Source organism: Pseudopodoces humilis, chromosome 1, assembly GCF_049639895.1.
Source record: "Pseudopodoces humilis isolate 2021_Gansu_Grassland_sample_001 chromosome 1, ASM4963989v1, whole genome shotgun sequence".
NCBI lineage: Eukaryota > Metazoa > Chordata > Aves > Passeriformes > Paridae > Pseudopodoces > Pseudopodoces humilis.
This window is the reverse complement of record NC_142200.1, coordinates 10,074,368-10,099,285: the sequence shown is the minus strand read 5'-3', so window position 1 is coordinate 10,099,285 and position 24,918 is coordinate 10,074,368.

The window sequence follows — 24,918 nt, the reverse complement described above, 5'->3', positions numbered from 1 at the left end:
ATATAATTGTCTTTATTGTGCTTATACCACAAACATTGATCATAAAAAAGTGAAAAATACATTTTGTTTAATAACAAGGAGGAAACACTATGAAAAGTTAATCAAGGATTCTATTTCCTGCTTCAGCCTGTTACTAATGCTGCAGGAGTCTAAATCTTAGAAGACTAAGCATCAAAGATTTTCTAGAGAGAACTAAAGGGAAAACTAGGAGTGCACTAATCCCATTTTACCAATGCAGGGAAACAGAAGCTGCAGAGTTTATGCAGCATCAGTTCACATTAGAAGCTTGTGGTAGGATACTCTACCCATTTCCTGAGTCAGAGACTCGTGTCTCAGCCACAAGACTATCATTCTTTTCTATAGATACTTTCCCTTAATTCCTGAGGGCTGGAAATGTTTAGTGGACAGAACTACATTTTTGTTCTGCTTTTTTCAGATGCTCTCTATGAAGCAAGATAACCACGTGTTAGAGGAAGGGTCATGTTTCCTGATGAAAGGAATGGACAGTAGAATAGTTTTCCTGCTGAAATTCTGAACAGTAGAATGTCCAGGATTTGGTTGATGCTGTAGCACACACTTAGTGCTACCATGGAAATCTTTTTGATTGATGTCAAATAGAGAATTAATTTCTCCCATTCACCTTAATTTCACACTGTACCTTGAGAGAAAGCAGTGTTTCCTTATAGAGGCACATTCATATCTGAGGAAGAAAACATTAGAAAAAAATTATTTATATGAATTTGGGATTATTATTCCTATGGGTTTATTACCATTAGTCCTCATGAGGAAAAGATATGAATGGAAAGGTTGCTATTACATTTAAATGTGGAGGAGTTCTACTGAGAATGGCTGAAAACAATTTCAGCCTTGTGGAGCACTGACTTCTGTTGAGAGAGACAGGTGTTGGCTCTGTGTCTCTTCCAGGAAAAGTAAGGTGGAGAAGAACATATGTCTAGTAGGAGGAAGGGTGATAAACTTGTGTCTTCTTCTCCCCACCTCCCAAAACATGTGTAGTATATTCTATGTCACACTAAAATTAGTTATTATGTAGCCAAACATAGCTACCATAGCCTCGATGGAATTGCAAACAGATCAATCAGAAGAAACAGACTGCAGCCCCAGCTGAATGGAGGCAAGGGGTGGTACTGTGTGTTCCAGAGACGGGATTTTCCCTAGGTGTCCTTTAGTCAACAGAAGCAGTGAGCTTCACCCTGGCAGAGGGACAGAGCTGCAGGGCAATCTGAGCTGTCCTTGGGGTCTGCCCATCTCCTCTGTGGGTGATCAAAGGCACGTACATTGACCTGTAAAACTAAATGTTCCCATTACCCAAAATTTGGTTTCATGAACAGCCTCACCATAACATAAAACTAGTTTGAAAAAAGGAGAGGTGGCTTAGAATTTTTATGATGGAATAAGAGCCAAATAATATTGTTATTATGGCCTGTGCAAATAACACCTTAATATCTTCCATCTTCAGGCAGGAGGCAAGGGATTTTAAACTCTACCTGAACACAAACCCCATCCTATGAAGTCACAGACAGGAGGGCTTGCACACAAATGGAGACAGTTCCCTTTGCATAAATTTTGGAAAGTCATGTTCATTTAGACAGAATTTGCCACTTTGCAAGTGGCCAGCATAAGAAAAGCAAAGCAGGCTGAACCTGTGCTTGCTCAGTTGTGGACTCAGTTGCTCAGTTGAATGGCCCTAACCAGAAACCAGTAACTTGATGTGTATGTAGTGAAATAACTCCCCCAAATCCTCTGTGCTTTGGATTCATTTTGTGAAATGGAAGTCTTGTTCCATAGCCACCCTCACTGAGAATGCCAGTTCCCTCTGCTCCACAGGCTCACACAAATGCTCACACCTGTAAAATAGACTTTGAATGCCAAAAACTCCTTTCCTGGATATGTTCCAGCAAAAGAATTAAAACCTTTTGAAATAAAAAAACACAGTTTTGCTCTTTCCCACACTCCATTCCTGATTTCTGGGTTAGGCAGGAGGTAGATAACTTTGACCTATACTCTTATTGCTGCCAGTTTTTTCAACACATTTATTCGTGTTTGCCCTGTCTTTGTTTCAGTGATGGGTTGTGTAATGTGAGCAAGCAGAAAGCCAACAGGAAGGCTTAGAGTGCTCTGACTTTTTGGCACGATGTGATGCATTGTGAGCTGCTTAACTGTTTTCAGTTAAGTCCTTGGAATTGGCATCTGTATGCAGGAGACCAGAGACCTGAATAACCTAAGTTAGAGTGTAGCTGGGACCATACCATGACTTCATTCATCCCTTGTGCACACGTGCTCGGTGCAGTGAGCATTCAGGACGCGCTTGAGTGCATGTCCTGTACTCAAGGGCAGCACCACACTGCCCTTAGCACATGCTGCAGAGCTAAGACAGGGAGCTCCATGCAGGAAAGTGTGTCACATGGACACTAGAAATTACTCATGGACAACAAGGACTTAACTGGACCTTCACCTTGCTCCACAAACACACACTCTAGCTTCTGAGCACTGAGAACTAAGCATTCCGTTGCTGGAGATGTAAAAATAAAATAAAATAAATAATAAGGCTGAGTTAAAAAACGGAGACCTCTTGAATCTATTTGATAATCACATGTAATAATGATACTACCCCAAAGTTGTAATACTGTTGTTTTCCAACCAGATGTCTTCAGCTTTGCTCCTGCATGCTCACTTCACCTCCCCTGTGACCCCACTGCCTTGGGCTCAGCCCTGTCTTCAGTCACAGACTGAAAGGCTGTGAGGAAGGAAAACCTTGTGACCCCATTTCCTACATGGGGAAGAATATATTTAAGGGCACTTACCAGAATAACAAATCAGCCTAGCAGACAGCTGTGAAAATTCCACAGTGTGTTTCTCTGTATGATTAGAAGCCAAGATGTGAGTTCCTCATCGATATCAGGGACCAGTAGGATTTCCTTACTTTGCAGGAACCTGTGAGTAGCTCAGAGATTGTGGTAACAGGGCATTTTAGATGACAGATTGACATACTGCCTCTGGTGGGGAGAGCACAGAACAGCTCTGAGCCATAGGGTTGGTTTCTCAGCTGATTTACTGCTTTCCTATTAATGCAGTTCTGCTGAGGTCTGTGCCATGAGTCAACCAACCAGCCGTGAAACAAAGCTCAGTTCCATAGGACTTTACCAGCTACCTTTCCACTGAGTCAGGGATAACAGTCACTGCACTCTGGAAGGTGTTTCAGAACATTCCTTTTTCTTATTGTGTCATGGAAGCAGCTCAGCACAGACTCAGGTTTGCTGTTTCTCATGGTTTGTGAAGAGAAGGGCTCCTGAAGTCAAAAGCTCTCAGTACTTTCCAAATGAGGAGTCAAGTACCAGCTGCAAGACTCCTAAATAGAGCTTATCTTGTCAGATACCCAGTTCTGGACTGTGGCATCCTCTGTGCAACCCAAAAGCCTTATGCAAGCTGTAGCTCTTGCCCAGTGTAGTGACCAGAAGCACATGTGCTGTCCTGGTGCACTCAGGCACAGCAGCTCACCCAGCTCTGGGTGACTGCACACAACATTCAGCACGCTTTATGAAAGGAAAGTTCTGCTTATCAAGCCTGATTTCCTTTTATGACAAGGTAACCCACCCAGCCGATCAAGGGAAGCCAGCCTATGTTATCTTTATGGATTTCAGTAGAGCTTTCCATACTGTCTCTCACAGGATGATCTGGATAAATTCTCCAGCACACAGCTGGATAAACACATCCTCAGACAGGTGAGCAACTGGCTCGTGGGTCAGGCATAAAGGATTGTGATGAATGTGGTGACATCAGACTGGGTACCTGTAACTAGTGGGATTCCACAGTGCTCCATCCTTGGTCCTGTGCTCTTCAATATCTTCATTAATTAATGACCTGGGTGCGGGACTGGAAAGGATGCTGAGCAAGTTCACAGATCATAGAAAACTGGGGGGAGCTGCTGACTCCCTCAAAGGCACAAAGGCCCTGCAGAGACATCTCACAAATCAGAGGACTGGGTAATCACCAAACATATGAGGTTCCACAGGGGAAAGTGTTGGATTCTGCACCTGGGTTGGGCCAATCCTGGATGTACAGCCAGACTGGGGAATGAGAGGCTGGAAAGCAGAGCCATGAAAAGGGACCAGGGCTCCTGGTCTGGGGGCAGTTGAACAGAGCCAGCAGTGCCCTGGCAGCCAGGAGGGCCAGCCCTGTCCTGAGGGCATCAGCCCAGCATCGCCAGCCAGGCAAGGGAGGGGATTGTCCTGCTCTGCTCTGGGCTGGGGCAGCCTCACCTCGAGTGCTGGGGGCAGCTTTGGGTGGCACAATGTAAGACATTAAACTCTGAGTGTGTCCAAAGGAGGGCAACAAAGATGATGAAGGGCCTCGAGGAGAAACTGTATGAGGAACAGCTGAGGTACATTGTTCTGTTCAGCCTGGAGAAGGAAACTGAGGGAAGACTTTATTGAAAGGTACAACTTCTCTCTGGTGACCAGTGACAGGACCCAAAGGAATGGCCTGAAATTCTGTCAGAGGAGGTTCAGGTTGGATATTAGAAAATAGTTCTTCACCCAGAGGGTGTTTGGGCACTGGAACAGGTTCCCCAGGGAAGTGGTTGAGCTCCAAGCCTGACAGAGTTCAAGAAGTGTTTAGACAATGCTCTCAGGCACATGTGTGAGTCTTGGGGATGGTCCTGTGCAGGGCCAGGACTTGGAATCAGTGATCCTTGAAGGTCCCTTCCAACTCAGCATGCTCTGTGATTCTGTGACTCCCTTCTGGACTGAAGAGCCAGATTGTGTTAAAACAACTGCAGCCTCATTGCACCAAAAGGGATACTTAATGCAACTAACTACAGAATTTAGTCTTTTAAGTCTATTTCATCCTTTCAAATGCATGTTGCAACACAGTCACCATTAATAAAGCTTAAGTCATCAGATCCTAGCTAAGAATGGAGATGAATTATAGTCTAAGATTCACTACTTAGCATTTTAAGTGCTCCACAGACAGGATCCTGCCTGATCTGCTCAGTGCATTCTCTGTTTTTTGGGGAAGTTTTGCAATCTTATTTAACATGGAGAAGCTCTGTCAGTTCCTGCAAGGACTCCTGATGATCTCTGTTTGTCCCTGCGTAACTTTGCTAGTCTGGTTGCTTTTCAACTATCTGTCAGTCCACAACCTGCAGCACCCGTGAAATAATTGATTGAAAGCCTCACAGTCAAATGGCATCAATCTGGAACCAAGGAGGATATATTTTTATTCAAAACCAACAGAAATAATGGTATTGTGGTATTATTAATAATGGTAATGAAAACTTAGATACATGGATTCAAGCAACCAGGGTTGCAGCTTTCTACCTGTTTTCTACCTGTTTTCTACCTGTTTCTTTCCTACCAGACAGCAAAATTGTGAGTTCATCTATGAAAAATGTTAAGATAAAACAAACAGATGTTAAGATAAGCATTATTAAAAGACTGTAGAAAAGCACCAAAGGATATAATAAAGTTTTATTAATAGTTAATAAAGGACTATATATTAATTATATATTCACTATAAGTAGTTAATAAAGCAAAACCTTGCATCCATTTCCCCTTCACTGCTGCAGTCTGGAGTTCTTTAATGTTGTTACACAACCACCCTAGGAGGAAGAAAAGAAAGGTTACTCCACATTTTATTCATTCACAGAAGGAGAAGTGACTTCCATTCAAATAGAGAGGAGGAAGCTGTTTGCTATAGATCTTGCTCTTCTCTCTCTTAAAACCATCTTCCTCTCCTTTGCCAGAGCTGATGATCATCAGACCGTTTCCTGAATTCAATTCATCTCGCAAGCCTGGCAGACAGCTAACATGGAAAAAGTGTGAATATTTTTCTGCATGAGTTGACTGGCTTAACCAAACATCAGCTGAGCACCAAAGCATGTAAAGAGCAGGAAAGTCTCAGGTGCAGAAAGGAGAGTTAAGAAAAGAAGGAATGGGTTTGCCTTTTTTCTTTGACAGCAGCTGATAACTTCATTCAGAGACCATATCAGAAGAGGGAACTGAATCTGGTTCGCGCCCTCAACACAGAGTCATCCTATATCTCATATTAGTTATGGCCAGGGCTTAACCCCTCGTGTTCTGAGAAGGATGTTTTATGGTCTGAGCTCACAGGCTGAGCTGGAAGATTCATAGGCACTATTCCTACGGATACATGTGTATGAGAGAATATCCTACACAGCCCTGAGCAAAAGGGAAGCATGCATTTCCAAGGAAAATGGGAAAATTCAGTCAAACACTAAATGTTATTCAGCAGCTACCTACTGTAAATGGCCATTTTATACCCTGGAGAGAAAGAAATCTCTTTTAAAAGCTCAGCTCCTTCATTAAGGTGTTAGCTGTTATTCTAAGGATGCAATTACTTGAAACAGAGGAGATGAATAACTTTTTTTCATGGAGCATTATTCCAGTAAGGTATACTATTTTGCGACCTCCAGAACAAGTTTTGCTGGCACAAGTGATGTAGTGGCAAACAAGCAATCAGCTCATAATCTGACTTTTCCAAAATAGCCAATGTATTATGCAATGACACACAAAGAAATTCATGCGGAAAACTAAATACACCCCAGACAAAGTCAAAAAAAGCAAAGAGGAAACTGAAGTTCACAGTCCCACTGTTTAATATATAGTAAAACCTGGGGGGAAAAATGTAAAATTATTTAAGTAACTTTAAAATGCTACAAAGCAGGAAAACACCCCAAAGACACAACTTAGTGTTTTTCATCCAAATCACCTTTAAAAAACCCAAACAATGGAATGCAATTTTCCTGCCCAAAACTGCACAGTTAAGGGGTTGATTTTGTCTTCCTCACTTGACCAGGTTTATGCCATTGAGCCTTTTTTTGCAGTGTTTTTTGTCGTGCTCAAAGCATAACAGCCCTTGGTAACAGCAGCACATGCACCACATTATTGCAGCCAGTAGCCCTGTCAATTAAATCACAATGGCTTTAAAAGAAAAACTTGCTTGTTTTCTTCTCTAGTTTCTGTTATATTTCCTCCTAGTTCCTGCATCAAATCAAATAATTTCAATACATTGAATCTTCATAATTGCTGGTGCCTGTGTGATTTCCTTTTCCTGTTCTGCAATTCTCCCAAAGCACTTTCTCACTGTGAGATTGGGGTGGTCCTTGGTTGTAGTATAGCCTAACTCAGAATCTGGAGAAGAAAAAGGAGTGACAAGAAGACACAAAGTTCAAGACCCTCCTGCATTTCTCAGGTCAAAGTACTTCCCCATATTATGCCTGTGCTAACAGAGCTGGACATGGCAGCCAGAGTCCTCCTCCATAAATCCAGGCACTGTGAGATTGCACACCTGGAGCTACAGATGAGTACTTGCCAGCTCTATGCAAAATAGGGTATCTCCTGACTTTCTAGGGATTTGTCTAATTTACTGAAACAAAACTTTGCCTCCTTGCTGACTACAAACTATCTCAAAAGAGGTGTAGCCAATGTCTGGCACTCAAACCCTTTGGATCCAGTCCCACATCCACAGTCTTACTAGAGTCCACTTTACTGCTGTGTAACAGCTACTTGCTTGGATGAAAAGAAGCTGTACTTTCTCCCACTGGGAGAAGCCTAGGCAGAATATTCCATTAAGTTCTATTCATTTTCATCTTGGCCTGAATCATGGGGATTGAAGTCTCATCTCCCGTGGAGTTCTGTTAACCAGGAGCAACTTCAGTAAGGCCAGTGGGGAATCATTACACAGCCAGGTGCTTTTCCTTCTAGCACAGTTCAGTGGTGAAACTGCTTGAAGGCAACAGGGGATTACCTTACCAGGAGGCAGCAGTCATAGATAGATGGATTTTAAAACCTTTCCTTTTGCACCTACGGGGTTGTGCAAAGTGGTAATAATGAGGCATAATATTGCACTGCACTTCTCTGGCTATTTATTTGTTAAATAAAAGATGAGCAAGGAACATTGTATGTTCTGGGGTGACTTTTTTAGAGGTTCTCTCCCAGATTTGCCCTAAACCAAGACACGTGGCCAAGTGGCCACAGCTGAACTATACAGAACTTTTCCCTGTGTATCCCTCAAAAGTAAATGTCATTTTGGATGTGAGTTTTTTTCCAGTTCTGTGAACTAATGTAACATTTTCATAATGTGAAACAAAGAATGTGTATCAACTTCCTTCAGTGCAACATCAGGGTTTGCAGATGCAAAGTCTACCATGTACAGGGCACTACAAGGGGCCAAATCCAGGGCAGTCTTGTCTGTGCAGCCTATTGGAAAATCTGGAGCATATGCTATCCCCCAGGTATCACTTGAGCTAGCGCAGTTTGGCACATTTCCAGATCATGCTATATACCATGTGAGCACTCAAACATTACTGATTGACTGCCCTGTGCTGTCCCTCACACAGATATTTTTATTCACTGATACCCTGGGTCCACTTGGTTTTGCAGAAGCATTGAACCAGCAATGGAGCACAACTTGACCATCTACTTACTGACTGAAGGACAATTGGTAAAGATCTTTGAAACTCAGAGGAAAGATGCTCTGTGAGGAGAAAATGACATGACTGTACCTTGTTCATCACTCTGACAAGCTATGACTCAAATATACATGTCAAAGACTGAACTGAGTGAAAAGATTTCTTTTTTTCAGGATTTTTTTTCCTTCTGATAAATGATAGCTCCACTTCACTGACTAAAGTCATATAGCATAGAGCACTGCTCAAAATTAAAACCACAGTAGCAGCTGAAGGACTTGATGTGCTAATAGAAATGTCCATACTTTTTGCAGTTTATCTTCTCCTTTGAAGAATATAATCTAGAAGAGGGTGAAATTTTAGGCCTTGTTATGATTAGACAGGTGGAGCATCACTGTGCCTCACTGAAAAGTGACAGCAGCCAAATAGAGAACAGAAACAAAAGAAAAGGCAAAATTAGATCACAAACATAACCTAAAATATTCTAAGATGGGAAACAAAAAATAAAAATGTGTGAAGGTATATTATTTGCTTGAAAAATATTGATATGTTCTATAGCATCTATTAAAATATTCTACTTCCTGCTCTCCCCTCCCATCATTCTGAAGGAACTGCAGCCACCCAGTCCAATGGTGGTGTGATTTAGACAGAAGTAACCTTTACAAGCCCCAGGAGAGCAGTGGGCATTTCACAGGCACGGGATGAATCATTTCCCATAGACGAGGGACAAGAAGTCAGCTCGGATGGATGGACTGAGAGGGACCAAGGTGATATCAGCCTGACAAGCTGAAGTAGCAGTAATTCACATATCAAATTGCTTTTGAAAGTCTCGTTGGTGTTACAGGAGAGGTTTTATGCTGCCTTTTCATCCTGGCTGTTGTGTGACATTTTAAAGAGAGGGACTCAAAGCTCTAATCCCTTTCTGAGAGCAAAAGGATGTTTTAGCAGAAAGAGTTGTCTCTACCTGTCAGATCTATCCACCAGCCTCTTGGCCTGGATTCATCCATCAGTTCACTTAAAGGCCTTAGTCCTGTTTCCAACATCTTTAGTAGGTGGTTCTTCCTTCCTACCAAATATCTGTTTGGTCCAAGGACCCAGATCAACACAGAGCTTTAATAACATTGTGGGACAACAGTGAGGGAGGTCACAGACTTTACAGATATTTTCCACCTTTATATAGAAAATGTATAAGTAAATGTACTTATTTATTTATTTAAGATATATTTTATTTTATTTATGGAAAAAATGTATTTTCCATATTTGGGGAAAGAGAACTGATTCCATAACCTGATTCTGAAATCAAGCATCCCCTTGGTCTTTCTGTCACATAATGATTCATCCTTTTGGCAGTAAGCCACTTGGAATGGGACCCTAGGGAGTTTACTGAGACCAGGTTTCTCCTGAGAGGGTCTTGGGAAGATTCCATCTCTTCAGGCAATGCTCAGGATTCTTAGTGCCATCCATTATGACGGGTAAGTGAGAAATATCTCCTTCTTATTCCCTTTTGAACATAGGCATGAGGGAAGGTAAAAGCTTTTCACATACTTGGACTTTTATGCTGATTACACAAGGTAATACTCAAAGGCCTTTCATAACCCAAGGTAGACCCTTTCTAAGGCACTGTACCCTTAATTTCCAGTCTAATTTCAGAGTGCTCACTAGTGACCCCAAGGGGAACTCTAACTTTGAACATCCCCTTTCTGTCCTTACTTCGGCTTTTTTAATGCCACATGAATTTCTGTATTTCACAATATCCTGTGCTTGGCTTGGGCAGAAAGAGCTTCTTTCCCAGCAGGTACTCTAATGTAAGATGTATTTCTATGTCTGAATTTAGTCCAGTATATCTGACCACTGCAATAACTACCTGGTCCTCTTTCTCATTTTCAGATTAATTCATTCCACTAATTGTGAAAGGGTCATTTCCCTAATTATACCATTTTACCCTTGTTGCCCACACCACATCTTCACAGTTTAGCAATTAATACAAATTGGAGAGTACAGATGAATCACCCAGAAGTTCAATAGCTGCCTGACTTTCCTCATTTGACTTGCAAGAGAGGCTGTTTTTTTTTTGCTCATACCACACTCCCAGGCCTGAAAAGTGCTCTTCAGCAGAACCACTGTTCTGTGCAACGCTTGGTTTCCCTGTCAGACCACGAGCAGGAGAGTCTCATTTGTGTGGGCTGTCCCCATTTTCACCTCGGGCTGCACGCTACACCAGAATAGAAAACATGAGTCAGAAAGGTTAAGGGTTAAACTGTTAAAAACAAAAGAGGAGAAAATTCATTCAGAAAATAGTGGTTTCTAATGGATGAGAGGAAGTACTGTACAATTTCTTGTAAAGTCACAATGGCCAGCTCATCAGAGGAAACCCCTCCTATCAGGGACTTGTACAATGCCTCCTGGAGCCTGAACAGCTGCCAAGTCATGACCATGCAGTTAAGGGACTACAACAAAGAGCATCAAATCAAGGGCACATTTCCATCTTCCTGTCCAACTAGCTCCCAATCTATTTTTTCTTCTTCCCCTTGCATTACCTATTTTATAACAACATAAGCCTTCTTAGTGACTTTCCTCTTTCTTTTGTCCTCTTTTTTTTTTTTTTTCTTTTTTTTTTTCCTATTCCTCTGGCTTTCTTACAAGCTGCAAAAAGAGCTTCTCAACATGGAAGCAAAGCCATGGTTTCCACAAGACTTGCTGAGCCAACCCAATCAGTCACTGATTTGGAAGGAGGTCCTGAAGAAGCTGCCCCATTCTCCCAGCTTGGCTTCATGCTTTTAACTCCTTATGTTGGGTTGGCACTTAGCAGACCTCCTCCCGTGACCTTGTTAACTCAACAGTCTGCTCAAAACCATCACAGCATAAACCCCAGCAGCTTTCTGCTGTGTCAGCCCTCAGAGATGGCGCTGCAAAGCAGAACCAACACAGCACTGGGTGGAGGCCAAAGATGGATGGCCACAAAATCTCTCCCTTTTGGTTGTGAGAAACCAGTAATTCAGCACAGCTCTTCAGGAAACCACAGCTTCAATATGCCTGTGATAGATGCTCATCCTAGATTACAGCATGCTGAGATCCCTACACTGTTTGCATACATTTGGTGAAAGGCTGACTTTGTAGGCTCAGAGATGGGGACTTTCCTGGGATTTCTATCTTGGTAGAACTTGTGGAATATTAATTCTAAATAGGTTCTTTAGACCTCTAATTTCTTCCTTCTCCGCTTCCTCTTAAAATCATTTTCTACCACAGAGTCTTCAAGAAAAAGCCAGTGTTGACCTCTCACAACTGTTATTTGCCCTAGATGACCCAAGAGTTGCACAGCCTTGTCCTATTTAACCCAGGTTGCCTCTTCATTTCCTTTGTTACTGCTGCAAACTCTTTGGAGTAAGAATGGTCAATTCCAGCTGAAATGCTTGGTATCCCATAATTTATTACTTTACCACAAAAAATCAATTCCCACAAAGGAAGTTACATGATTGTGTTCTCTCCACACCCTTTCTTCATAGCACAGGCATAGGTTTTCCTCATCTGGTTGTTCAAATATCTTCAGAGATGAAATCACCAGAGCTTCTCTTTCTCCATTCCAAGCCTTCATTCTTTTCAGTATGAGACTGACCAACATCCCTGTGCTGAATGTTCAGCTTAATTTTCTGTTCCTGATTCTGTTCCTATCACTTCTTTTTCTGTCTTCCACAGACACAGAAAATACAATTTTTTCCTCCTTGTAGCAGTCTCTACATAACTGAAGACTGTTACATTACACCTGAGTTTTCTCTTCTTTAGGGTAAAAGCCCCATCTGTCTCAAACTTATCTTACAAGTTCATGTTTTCTAGGTCTCTGGTTGTAAACAATGGGCATTTTTTCACAGCTTTCTTCTGGAAGCTTGACAATTAGTCTACCACCTTCTGTCTATGCTGTCATGATGGAAAGAGCATTTCTGCACTTACCTGAAGGTTCAGTAGATAGAATATTTATCATAGATCCTAATGAGAAATAAGCTTATCTTTCCCCTTTCCCCCCAACATCAGGGCACTGTCATCTTGTGTGCAGTTAAGGATGCAGTCTAGCTCAAAGAAACTGATTTTTGCAGCTTCCTGATTACTTATTCCCCTCAGTGGATGCTTATAATCCTAGATGTATGCTGTAGACTGTTCCTGGGGGATGACTCCAAAGTGCAAAACACAGCACTTCTCTGTTTTTAAATAGCATCATATTTAGTTTGGCAAGATCCTGTGCATCTTTATTCTTGTTCTCCATCACACCTGTAGCCTCTTCTGGCCACTGAGATTGGAGGTTTAGTATTTTTTATTGCAGAAGATACATGACAACAGTACAAGATAGAAAACAGCCCCTCGTAGAAACACACTGAGTACAATTTTCCATTTAGAAATAAATCACAAATAACTGTTTTCTGAAAACAGTATTACAGTTTTGCTTACTACAGTTCTATTTTGCACTATTTATTTGGTATCTATCTTCTATTTTCTAGTCCTCTCTCATCCATAGAAAGGGCATATGAGTCAGAGTAAAAGGTCTTACTAGAAAATTAGAATATTTACTGCTTCACCCTTATTCCCAAAGTACCTTACTGTGAGATGGAAGAAATTCAAAAGAGTTTGATATTTTTTTTCAGTTTTATTTTCTTTTCAGTTCCTGCAAGATACAGCACAATTAATTCCCAAAAGGAAGTATAAGTGTCCCCAATTTCTTGAAGGATCTATAGCAATATCAATACAGTCAATGACTGCTTTTCACGAGATTGTTTCACACACTTCACAAGCATGTCCAAATGAAGTAGAAAGCAGTATAACTCAGATGCTGACAATACTCTTAGGCTTTTCCATGACTCAACCTAAATCTAACTTATTGGGCAGCCTTCTGCTGAGTTATTTTTAGCTTTTATCAACTCATGCATTTTCTTCCTGCAAGCTAAGGAAATTTTCACAAAGTCTCTTCAGAGCAGAGGTTGCAAATATGAAGAGAAAAAAAAAGTGTCAAAGATTCCTTAGCAGATATTATTTTATTTATATTATATATATATATTTTATATATATTATATATATTATATATATATATTATATATATTTAGCAACAGAGAATGGTGTGGGGTTGTCAAGAGATGTGTGTTGTATGTCACCTTTAATAGTTTTAGAGGTAACAGGTCAGTTGCTGAGTTAGTTTGGTTTGCTTTGGGGGGCTTTGGTTGAGCTTTTTTTATTTTCAACAGAAATTTGTAGGATTTGAGAGACTGTTCAATGGCAGGAAACAGTCCAAATGAATGCAGCAGAAAATGGTCTTCATTTAAAAATTAAAAATGCAATCCTGACTAGATTTTGAGTGTCTTTTGCAGTAAAACTATTTCTTCATCTTCACTGATTTGAACTGTAATTGTTAGCAAAGCCATTATTGTTGCATAATTGCTCCTATCAAGGAGCAATTGCTAGACAGTAACAGAGAAATAATTAAAATAGTACATATTCCTTTGTGGGTCTTGATGTGGACTTCATTAAAAGTGGGCTCCTGGGCTTCTGTGATGCAGATACTCCCTTTCTTGCAGTTTTAGACTATGTCACTTCTAAGATTTTTGAAGCAGAGATTGTATCTGTCAGAAGAGACCTATTCACTTGGAAGGGAACTACAATGACTATCTAGTCCAGCCTGACCACTTCAGGGCTGAACAAGAGCTAAAGTGTGTTGTTCAGGGCATTGTCCAAAGACCTCCTAAATAAACACTGACAGGCTTGAGGTCTTGGGCACCTCTCAAGGAAGCCTGTTCCAGTGTTGGACCACATTCTTGGTATAGAAATCTTTCTAATATTCAGTCAGCAACTCCCCTGTCACAGTTTTGAACCATTCCCACATGTTCTGTCACTGGATTCCAGGTGTGGTGGGCTGACCCTGGCTGAACTCCAGGCACTCACCAAAGCCTCTCTGCCAGTCCCCTCCACAGCTGGACAGGGAGAGAGAGCATAGCCAAAGTCTCATGGCTGAGATAAGGGCAGGGAGAGAACACTCACTTCAGTTACCTTCATGGGCAAAAGAGACTTGATTTAGGGAAATTAGTTTAATTTATTACCAATCAAATTAGGGTAGGATAATGAGGAATAAACTAAAATCTTAAAACACTTTCATCCCTACTCCTTCCTTCTTCCTCATCTCAACTTCACTCCTAACTGCTCTCTTTTTCCCTCCAACAGAGAAAGGGATGGAGAATGGCATCTCTGATCAGTTCATTACAAATTGTTTCTGCCTCTGCTTCCTCCTCAGGAGAACTCACGCCCTTCTCTTGCTCCATCATGAAGTACCTCCCACATGAGACAATCTTTCACAAACTTTTCCAACATGAGTCCTTCCCATGGGCTGCAGTTCCTCATGAATTATTCCAGTGTGGGACACTCCCATGGAGCAGAGTCCTTTAGGAACAGGTTGCTTTGGCATGGGTCCCTCATGGGGTCACAGGCCCTGCCAGCAAACCTTCTCCAATTTAGGCTCCCTTCTTCATGGTGCCACAGGTCCTGCAAGGAGCCTGCTCCAGTGTGGGCTTCCCACAGAGCCTCATTTGGGCATGCATCTGCTCTGTCGTGGGCTCCTCCGCAGGCTGCAGATGGATGTCTGCTCTCCCATGGACCTGCGTGGGCTCAGGGGCACAGCTGCCTCACCATGGGCTGCACAGTGGCCTGCAGAGGAATCTCTGCTACAGCATCTGGATCATCTTATTCCCCTTCTTCCTCACTGAGACAGCTGTCTGCAGGGCATTTTCACTCACGTATTCTCACTCCTCTCTCTGACTGCTGTGCAGCAGTTTATTTCCCACCCTATTAAGAACATTATCCCAGAGGTGCTACCACTCTGGGTGGTAGACATTCCACAGATGGGCATGGGAAAATCTTCTGGCAGCTTCTCAGAAACCCACCTGCAGCTCCCCCAGTACCAAAACTTTACCACACAAACCCAGTGCACAGGAAGAAGAGCTCGGCACCTCCCTCTCCCCTTCCTCTCCTCAGGAAGCGTGATGAGGCCACACCTCAGCCTTCTTTTCTTCAAACTAGACAAGCCCAGAGTCCTCAGCAACTCCTTACAGGACATGCCATCCAGTTTTACAACCAGCTTTGTTGCCCTCCTCTGGACACTTTCAAGGAGCTTCACATCTTTCTTAAATGGTGTGGGGCACATCAGATTTGGGAGGGCCAAGGACTGATCAAAGGTGAGCTCTGAAGACACACAAGCAGCTGCTGGTGGTGTAGGGGAGCGGGATGCACCAGCAGGATGTTGGAAGAACAGTGTCTGCCTCATTCACCAGTGTCACTGTGGCTGCAGGTGATGCTGCAGGGTCAGCTCTGAGTGTCTCACATGAAACAAACCTCTTCTGCTTAAGCTGTAGGTTTGCAGAGGCGTGTGCTGAGGTGCACGCCTGAGAGTGTGCCTGTGAGGGATGTGGAGAGTAAATACAAGCCAAAGTAAAAAGCACACTACAGAAAAACAGCTCCCAATCTCATCTCAGAGTTTAGTTGTGGCAGGGAAGGAGGAAGCAGTGCTTGTGTGATCGATCATAAGGTGTGAGCCAACACTTGCTTACTTGCCAGAGTTCCTCAGAGAAAAGTTTCTCAGCAGTCCCACAGTTTCAGCCTTTAAGCTTCAGAACTCTGTTGCATTATCCCCAGACTCAAACTGCTGTAAGTATGACCTGTGATCTTCATCACCTAACACCCTCTCTCTGTGCATCTCATCTTGCAAGAGAGCTCATTCCAAGATGCACATCAGGACCACCTTACTCCCTTGGTCCCCAACTCATATGTCAGGTCATATGATGAACTAATCACAGAGAATTAATGAACCATATCTCTATGTATGGAAACCCTGGAAACTAAGGAAAGATGAGTGGCTTCTACAGTGTTTACTCCATAAAGGTAGAAAAAAATTCCAGCCAGGACACATAAAATTGCCTTGGAGCAGGGTTCTTCCCCTAATGCAGTACACAAAGGTGATTTGAAGGTGTCTTTTCTATTTGCTTCTGGTTCTTCTACCCACACTGTTATTTTATTGCAACCCCAGAAAACAGTGTCTGGGGATAGAGATTGAGCTGGGCGTACACTAAAGTCAAGTACCAATCCTCTCAAAACACCAAACCTCCAATCATACCCAACATTAGTCCACACTTCATATTTGAAAATCTATCTGCCACTGGCTGCTGAGCACTAAAAGTGAGGGTCTTCACACAGATGATGGTCTTTTGAAAAGTGCAATTCATTAATTTATTTTGACTAAACTTAGTCTGACACTGAGACACAAGAATGAAAAGAAAAATAAATAAATATATGGATTAATATTTGCTTACACAGTTTAAGCAATTACTTATATTTGAATGGTTCATTTTTCCATCTTATAAGTTAATTAGCATGGTTAATTAAAAAACAGCCAGATTCACTGAACCAGTCCTTTTCCTGCTGACAGCAGTACAAGTTTTGTATTGAACAGGAATAATATTTGGGTGTAAAAACTTTCCCTATAAAGTCAGAAACAATCTTTTACCTGTTTACTGGCAATGTAATTCAAAGTGTCTGATGTCTTCTCTTACAATGCAAGAGTAACATAAAAAATGTCATATAAACCTCTCTATTTTTATGTGTGTGTGTCTTTTAAGCATGATTTTAAGAAGTGCTGGATGTTGGCTGGATGTTATCTCCTGGATAACATAACTGTAAGCTCTCATCTAACATAACTGGGGGGGAGTTGGTTGGGTATTTTTAATGAAGATACTTAACAGCTAACCCAAGTTCCATCTGTGGTTGTGGTGCATGGGTATCCAGCTAGGAGCAGATGAAGGAGACCACTGCACAGGAAAGCAGTTTCTGAGCTTCTTGGGTGCTTAGTGCTCTGCATTTGCCTAGATGAAAAAGGCTCCAAAGCACCAAAGGCCCCAAAGTGTTACTTAAGATCATGAAGTGGTCTCCATTGTGAGATAATACTATTTAATGCATTGATAAAAGGTGTTCTTCATCAAGCATTGATCTGCTTCCTCACTGCTTTGATATTAATGTGGCTATGTGGGAAGACATGAAGATGCAGAAAACTGAAGTTTGTCTTTGCTCTGCATTTTTCAAGAGACAGCAATTTCTAGGCTAAGTCAACAGATTTGAGTGTTCTGAGATTCCTGAGCAGTCCAGCCTGTGGATGGGATTCGATGTGGGTGTCAGCATGATCCTGACAATATCTGGGGTTTAAATTGACCCTGACCCAATCAGGGTGTTTCCACAGTAGGCTAACCTTGAGTAAAGTGGAATTGATCTAGTGTGGGCTGTTAGATGTGGCATAAATCCAAGCATAACTGCCAAAGAGTTGGATTTCCAAGACTAATGTGGTTGGTTACAATTTGGAAAGCCTGCTCCTTTCACAATGCAGTCACAATTACAAGTACAGGGATTTGAGACACCCTGGCGAAGAAACTAAAAGAAAGCCAAGGACAAGTGGAGGTCAAGGAAATATTTATCTCAGAAATAAAGAATCAGCTCCTGCACTTAATTTCTTACTTTCATGTATATGACTAAAACACCTCAGTAATATTAAAAATGGTGCTCAGTGTGATATATAGCTTAATAGCATCTTTAATCAGTATAAGCTAGACTTAAATAAATTTTTAGTTCATGGATTATTGCTGGACCATGTAAGTTGAGGAGATAGGTTTTCTGCTGCCAAAGCTTATGACTTATCCAAAGTCAGCAAATAGATAAACTGATGTATGCCTCATCTACAAAAAAAGAATGTGATTGGGATGAATTCCCAAACAGGTGATTTATGTGAATGATGCAAAAGCCAAGATGTATGGACACAATGACGGAAGAGCAGATTGGTTTTGGCCCAGGTTCAGCAAAGGCACTCCCACAAGTAAAAAGTAGTTACTATGAAACAGATCCAGTGTCAGGAAAATGGGATAATCACCTGGAATTCAGACCAATTAGTTTCTGTAAGTTCTTATATTCTACATGTACCAGGAATGTAATGGAAGTGACATTTGATAACATTTTATCTGAGCCACAGTCAGCTGGGGCCTGTGCACACAAATAAGGAGCGGAAATGAGTGAAGCAAGAACATTTTTACTCTTTTTTTTTTTTTTTTTTTTTTATCAACCACAGAAGTCTGTAGGTGTCAAACCTTGTAGCTTTCTCACAGCTTTTCAAAAATGGTATTCTCTTTTTTTTTCAATTTAAGAATAGAAACACTCTGTTAGTAAAGTAAATGTGCTCATTTGCATTGTTAAGCAGTACTTCTAAGTATTTTCAGTACCTTTTCTTAGAAAACAGAAACCTAAAATGAAGAGAAAAATACTCCTTTCCCATCAAAGGCTAACTGATTAATTCTTTGCTTGAATAATATCAAAACAAGATAATTCATTATGGCCAGATTCAGAAATGGCAAACATCACATTCTGTTTAAGCAATTTAAACTACAAGTATTTGTGTGTAATAACATGCAGTTATTATTTAATTTCAGTGCTGATACAAGAGTGTTAGGATGAGGTTGCAAACCCTAGCACTTCTCACAACCAGGCATAAATCATGAGTTTGAATTTGTAAAAATAATGAATTCAGTCCTAGAAGGAGTTGGGTATTGTTAGGCTAATGGGAACTAATGGAGAAGGTTCTCCAGAGGGGGAACCCTGATCTGTGTCAATTCTTGTAACAGCCAATCCTTATGGAGAGCTCCTTGCTTACTGATGTCACCCTGTCACTTCTGCCACAAAACCTGAGGGTTCACAGGATGCCTAAAAAGCAAATTTCCCCTCAGACCTTGGCAATCCTTCAAGGTCACTGTGCCAAAATATCGTATTCCTTTCCAAATAAAAGTTTGTTGGTAAGAGAGCATTGTCTGTCAGAAAGATATTGCCCAATCAGTCCCGCCAACATCACATTGCCTCTGCATGAAGCAGCGTGTCCCAGCCTTGGCCAGGGATGCAGGAAAACACAGCAGGCTGGAATTTGCTGCCTGGTTTTGAGATGTCCCTGCTGCAAACTCCCAGGCTGTCATGCAGGTTTCCCACACACCTTCCATTGCAGTGATCTGGCTGTGCTGTCAGCTTCCTGAGGGGCACAGCGCCAGCGCATGCTCCTGGGTGGGTCAGGAAGCTGCATGGAGAAGCACAGAGGCAAACCAATGCAATTCAGCACTTCTGGCCTCTCCAAGAAAAGCAGCATCTTCCTACTGTGTCTTCATTTCCTGCATACATGTCCTGACTCTCCATGCCACCCTTCTGCACTGCTAAGGGGAAGGTTCTACAGCTCATTTCACAGCACATCTTTCTGCAGCCTCCCAGTCTTCCACTGCAGCTACACCAGCCTGTCCCAGTACAGCCAAGGAATGCATCCCACAACACCTGCAGATGCAGCAAGTGCAATTTGAGGCGTCTTGCTGGTCCTTTCATGCAATATCTTCCTTGTACTTCACCATGATGGATGTTTCTGGATATTAAATTAACAGGTGTGAATGAAAGAACAAGACCTGGAGAAGGAAAAGCAGAGCTATTGCTAGACTTAATTTCAAATTAATATTATTTCAAAATATTTTATTGGTTCTCACTGTGATTTATCAGAAAAAAAAATTTAAAGGAAAACTGAAAAAGATTCTAGCAACAGCAGGAAATAAGGCATACAGGGAAGCAGGGTATAACTGAATTGTATAAATGTTCTTGATCTTCAATAAGTCATTAACAACATGGTCATACCGTTTATTTTTTACTGCAGCTGTGATTTTTCGGATTAGTCCTATCAATATTTATTCATGTTTAACAGAAGGCAAACATCCGGTCAGCCCTGGCAAATGTTATCCAGTGAATGGCAATTTCATTACGCTTTAGTCACAGAACAAACGTTTGGTTTCTAACAGGAAGGTGAAAGTACAAAATGGGGAGAGTTGGTTACCACTGTGCCTAATGCCATGATAATTAATCTGTTACAAACCTATGAAGTTCTTAGAGATCCCAGTTATTTCCTGACAATGTAAGGAGCAAAATTTCTGTTCCTTTCATGGAGGTAGACTGAGCTTTTACCAGAAATGAGGGCTGTATATGAGACTGCTTCATAGGTCAGCAAAAGTGTACATAGAAACAGATTTTTCTGCAAACTGCAGTTTCCAGATGAGGTTCCTCTTTCAGACAATTCGTCTTGGTGTTACTCAATGGGGTTGAAATGCTGAGAAGCAATTTTGATTTTTTCAGTGTCATTTCTCTGAAAGTTTCTCTTTCAGGAAAGACCCTTAAAGTCTCCTGCATTTTTCTGTCATACTGCTACTCAGAACTGCCTGTAACTCTGTAGGTTCTGATATCAAGAGCTAATCTAAATTAGCTCTAAATACCTAAAAACTCTAAATATGACTATATATGTTAAAATAACAAAGCTAACCAGCATGTATATCAGATGGAGCCTAACGAATATGAGACACATTTGGCAGAGTAAACTGAAGGATTTAAGGGGTGCTCTGTGGACTTGGCTGTATGCACAATTCTTCATTGCTGTGTGTCTTCACAGCATTTGAGACACTCACAGTGGCTTCATCCTCACAGCCCCCTGGGATGCAGCAAAGATCTCCCAGTCCTGTGGGGGCTGGGGAAGGAGGAGATGCCAGACAACCTGGGCAGAGGGCCTGAGGAGTGGCACATGGCATCACCTGCTGCTCGCGCCTCTTGTGCTCCCCACAGAGCCCCACCCACCTCACCATGGGACTCACAAGTTTTGTATCTCCATCAAAGCACAACTTTGTTGTTCTTTGTTGTTGAAGTTCTCTTTCTCTGAAATATTTAGGGATGGGTAAATCACCTAGAATCTGAGAAGCAGACAATCATTAAGGAAAATGTGTCTGAGATCCTTGAGTCCAACAATTAACCCAGCACTGCCACATCCACCACCAAACCCTGTTCCCAAGTGCCACACCGATATGTTTTTTGAACACTTCCAAGGATAGTGATTAAATCACTTCCCTAGGCAGCCTGCTCCAATGCTTGGTAACCTTTTCAATAAAAAAACTGTTCCTAATATCCAGCCCAAACCTCCAACTTGAGGCTGTTTCCTCCTGTTCCATCACTTGCTGCTTAGAAGAGGCTGATCCCCAGCTGGCTACACCCTCCTTTCAGTTGTAGAAAGAAATGAGGTCCTCTCTAAGCCTCTTTCTCTCCAGGCTTAACACCTCCAGCTCCATCAGCTGCTCCAGATTTGCGCTCTAGATCCTTCACCAGCTTCATCACCCTTCTCTGGACAAGCTCCATCATGTATATGATGGCAAAAACAATAAGGGGCTTTCAAGGAAAGCCTTTCCAGACAGGAGACATAAGCATATGTGGTAGTGAGGCTAGTCTAACTTCAGGAATTTAGACTGGCTTAATATGGTAAAATTGTATAAATAGTGGTATCCAAGGTACAAATCATTAATAACATTTTTTAAAAGTCATTATTTTTGGGATTTGACAATACTTTTTCTCTGTCTTATATAAACTTTATGCTACTTAGGGCAGGGAATACTTATAATCTGTTACATGGATTGTATTCAGTTGAAAAACTAAGTGAAAAGAAGATTTGTGTCTTTGCTTCCTATTTTGAATATCAAAAATTGCTTAGGTAGACACAATAATGTGAAAACTGATATTAAAGTGAGGAAAAAATTCAGCATAAGTATTCATCTCAGAATGATTTTGACCACAGGAAAGTATTTGATTATGATAGATGAACTGTATTGCCACTCGTGTTAATATAGTAGTGTCTAATGATTTTTTTTTTTTAAGTATTCATTTTAACACTGCCAATGTTTACTTAGCAGGACATTAATAATGCCAGGATATTTATCATATAGGAAATGGCTAATGAAATCTGCTTCAGCTGTCAGTGGATGTTTATGTTTCAAGGCTGCACTGGATTGTTTATGTAGAATTTAGGGGAGAATGGTAGGTTTTGTTGATGACTAATAATAAAAAGAAAGTTAAATGGCAATTATTATGGCTTTTATTGTTATTTATATTATATTAGAACTCATTTGGACTTCAGATCAATGCTAGAAGCAGTTCAACTCTTTGCTGAAAGATTTAAGGATAAGACAAAATATATTTGGTAGTGATGGGACACAGGACTGGGAGCAAAAGCTGTCCAGCTCTGCAAATAAGCTGATCCACTGCCTGCTGCTCCTCTGGTGAGCCCTCCTGCCTAAGTACTCCTTAGGATTTGACACATCTATTTTTAATGCATGGAGCTTATATAATTTCTGCATATTCTTAAATTCAACAGTTAAATCAGGGCCAAATTGCATCCCCTAGTTGATGGTTTTAGAAATACTCTACTCATTCTTAATGAGTTTTCTTCCAGTGGCTACTTCAAATTGGATGCAAATGTCACAGTTTTTAAGCATAACTTACACAGCTTCTGGGACCTTTGCCCCCCAGTGACTGGACCCCATGGTTTGAACAACAGGGATTTAAAGGATATCCCTTGGAAAAGCATAATCGCCTTTGCAATTTATGAAACAAATCACTATAAAATAAATTATATTTTCCATCTTCCTTTGAAAGTCTGAGATCATCATTTGAGGTTATCCTTCCTTTCTTGAAAAAAGCTTAAAGTGGTACATCCTTGTTGCAAGGACATGTGAGAGCTGCCAGATTGCATCACAACAGGGACAGGAATGAGTGAGGAAACAAGATGGGCTGGGGAGCTGCACCAGTCTTTGGTTGTCCTTCATCCAACCCTAGGCTTGCTCTTCACAAACAAGGGCAAGTATTAACACCTCCCACTGATAAAGTGCATAGTTTTGGTCAGGATGCACATATGGAATTTGATCCAGTATGCCATTGACCAATGTCCAGTGATCTGTCCTTTCCTCTTTTTATATGATAAAAAAATTTTGTAGATCAAAATAAGGATAAAATTATGTCACTCTGGTTATCTTAACTTCATGAAAAAAAGAGTGTATCACCACAGCAAAATATTTCCCTTTGTTAGTTACTCCTAAAGAATGAAATTAAAATTCCAAAGGCAATTCTCTTCCTCATTTTTCCCTAGCCTTGAAATCCCTGGGAGTACAGAATACAGAAATGCTAAAACCAACTTCTGTGCATCCCTGCAACTACTTCTAAAGTCAATAGGAGTCATGGGTGCACAAGGAACTGACTTCCCCATCAACACACTGCAATTTTTAACCATCATTAAATTTAAATCTCTCTAGCATCAATATTTATTCCTGCTAAATATGAAGAATGTTTAGGTTTATGAGTCACCAATTCTTTACCAGTTAGTGCTTGCTCTACAACTTCCACCCCTGAATGGAACTAGAGATTTATACATGATATCAGCACACAAAGTCAACTGCTAGGAGCAGGCAACAACAGAACAACTGTGGAGATAAAAGCGTGCATCAGTCAGAGCCTGCGCGCTCCACTGTTGTTTCTCTGTTGTTGGTTTTGCAGCAGGCATGAGTGGTAAATCTCAAAGAGCGTGAATGAGTACAGCAGGATTTGCTCACAATTTGTTCCATGCAAGGCTGAGGTTGCCATGGGAGACAGGAAGCATTTTTTGGGCACTCCCACAGCAGTGAGCTGTTGCCACTGTGCTAACGAGAGGCAGCACGCTGTGTTTCCTTCTGCAGGAGCCTATGAGCTGACTGGCAAAAATGCCCAGGGTGGATGGTGCTTTCCCCTCACTTTCACTTCTTTGGATGCAGCTCAGGGTCCTGGTAAAGAGGACAGGCTGCCCTTTGCTGTAAGGCTGTAGGTTCAGCCTAGTTTCCAGTGAATGCAAGGTCTGCATAATAAAATCCCACTTTACAAAGTGCCATGGTAGTCGTAAGGCTGGAAAGGAATTACAGAGGCAGCTGAGAGACAGCTGGAATCCAACAGCCAGGTTGTATTTTTTGCTTAAGTTATTTGGTGAGAGATTGCACACAGGGAAAAGACAGCTCTCAGTGTGACCGTAGCACAGATCAGTGTCTGCCAGCCCAAAATGAAGGCCTTTGTCGCTTCAGGAAGGGTGAAGTGACACCATGGAGAAAATATGACAGCCTTCCTGTTTCTCAGGATGAATAATCCATCATAGCACTTTTGTAAGTCTGGGTGGTGATTGCACCAATGTACTGAGAGCCTCTCCTTGATCAGTGAAGATACCTCATTCTGAAAGGTACCTCTGTAATCCTGTTCTGGGACAGCAGAGTGAGAAGTGACTAATCACTGCCTGAAAAGGTAGCAGGTGAAACAGGAGCAGGCAGCTGCAGATGTTGCTCATCTCTACTGAAGGACTCGGAAACAGAATTGAAGAATTGCACATAGGAAACAAAGAGGCACACTTCTAGGTAGCTTAAGAAACCACTCTTCTGGTTTCAAAGATCAAACCTTGTAAAGGCACTGTAAAGTCTGTGTGGAAAGGTATGGTTCCCCAAGCCAGAGAGACAGAAATAGAAACCCTACAGCTGCCATAAGTCTCTTGCTTCCTAAAGTGGTCCCCAAAGGTA